Here is a 1,917-nt window from a genome sequence, read left to right on the forward strand (position 1 = left end):
GGCTCCATCCAACCATCTTGTATCAGGTTGCCACAACCCACAGCTAACAATTTTGAAATCAAACCTCAAATCATAAATATGCTTCCAAAATCACAGGATTAGAGGATGCTTATATATTTATTAGAGAATTTGAGGAGGTATGTGCAACCATGAACTGCAATTAACAGAGGATGAGGTCAAACTTAGATTAATCAACTTTGCCCTTAGGACAATGCTAAGAAGTGGCTTTATAGTCTGCCAAACTATCTGTACTACCTGGGAGGGCTTTGTGAGAACATTTTTAAAAAGTATTTCCCCATCATAAAACGCTAGGATTAGGAATGAAATAAATCAATTTTACCAACTAGCTGGTGAATCATTTTGGAAGTACTTTGATCGTTTCAGAATCTTTTGACCCAATGCCCACACCATGGAATAGAAACTTGGAGACTATGCCAGATCATCTATGAGGGTTAGATTCAACTCAAGAACATGCTAGAGTCCATGTGCAAGGCCAATTTATGGACAAAGAAACTACTGAAGCTTGGCAATTCTTAGAAGACCTAGCCGAGAAAAATTTACAGTGGGAAACAACTAGGGAACTGATAAGCTACACCTTCAAGAGGAGGAATGCATCAAATTCAACCAACCTAGCATCAGAGCAAGATTGCAACCTTAACACGTAGATTGGAAGCCTTAGAATACAGAGACCAGCCAATGTAAATCAAATATCTGCACCCATGTGTAAAGGGTGCAATGCACCAAACATGTCTTAGAAGAATGTTCTACTCGAATGAGTGTGCACAGGTGAATGCCACCTATCAAGGACCATTGAACAATCTTATGCACCCACATATAACCAGGTTGGAGGAATCACCCGAATTTCTCATGGTCCAGAATCCTAATGTAGGTAATCCAAATTTCAATCAGCAAAATCTAAGGTCCAACCCAGTGATGAACAACCCGCAGGCTTCCATGATAATGACAAAAAAATTACCTCTTTAGAGAAAAGCCTAGAAGCCATGATGAAAACACATACAGCTTTATGCAAACTACGGGTCAACTCATAAATAATAACACCCAAGCTATAGCCGTCTGGAAATGCAAGTAAGTCAGCTGGCTTCGACCATTAGTGAACGAGAACATGGTAGGTTACCTAGCCAACATGAGCCAAATCCTAGGAACCAAAATGGTCCACGACCCAACAAGGAAACCAAGTTAATGGTATAAATGCCATTCATACCTTAAGATCAGGAAAACAAATAGACAATAAGGTAGTTGCACTTGATGATATAGATGACTCATCTGCCGAGTCACCTTCTAAAACTACTACCTTTCAACCTCAAGCACCAGAAACTGAAAATTCACCTAGTCCAGTACTTAAAAGTCCTAGAGCTCCTTTTCCAAACAGACTGAAATCCAATAAATCTGAACATTTAGACAAAATTTTAGAGGTATTTAAACAAGTCCAAGTTAATATTCCTCTTTTAGATATAATCCATCAGGTTCCAACTTATGCCAAATTTTTAAAAGATCTCTGCACTAGGAAAAGGACCACTAATGTACCAAAGAAAGCATTTTTGGCTGCAAGTGTCAGTTCATACCTATCTAGCCATGTGCCAATTAAATATAAGGACCCTGGAGCTCCAACAATTTCTTGTGTTATTGGAGAAACCAATATAAAAAAGGCCTTGCTAGATCTAGGAGCTAGTGTGAATATCCTTCCATATTCGGTGTATGAACAACTAGGATTAGAAAAACTTCAACCTACTGGGATCACATTACAGTTAGCCGATAGATCTCTCAGGATCCCTAAGGGAATGGTCGAGGATGTTCTGATAAAGGTTGAAATTTTATTTTTTCTGTAGATTTTATTATTTTAGAGACTGAGCCAGTTGCGAATCCTAAAGGACATATACCTGTCATTTTAGGAAGACC

This window comes from Elaeis guineensis, chromosome 4 (assembly GCF_000442705.2).
Source record: "Elaeis guineensis isolate ETL-2024a chromosome 4, EG11, whole genome shotgun sequence".
In the NCBI taxonomy this organism is placed as follows: domain Eukaryota; kingdom Viridiplantae; phylum Streptophyta; class Magnoliopsida; order Arecales; family Arecaceae; genus Elaeis; species Elaeis guineensis.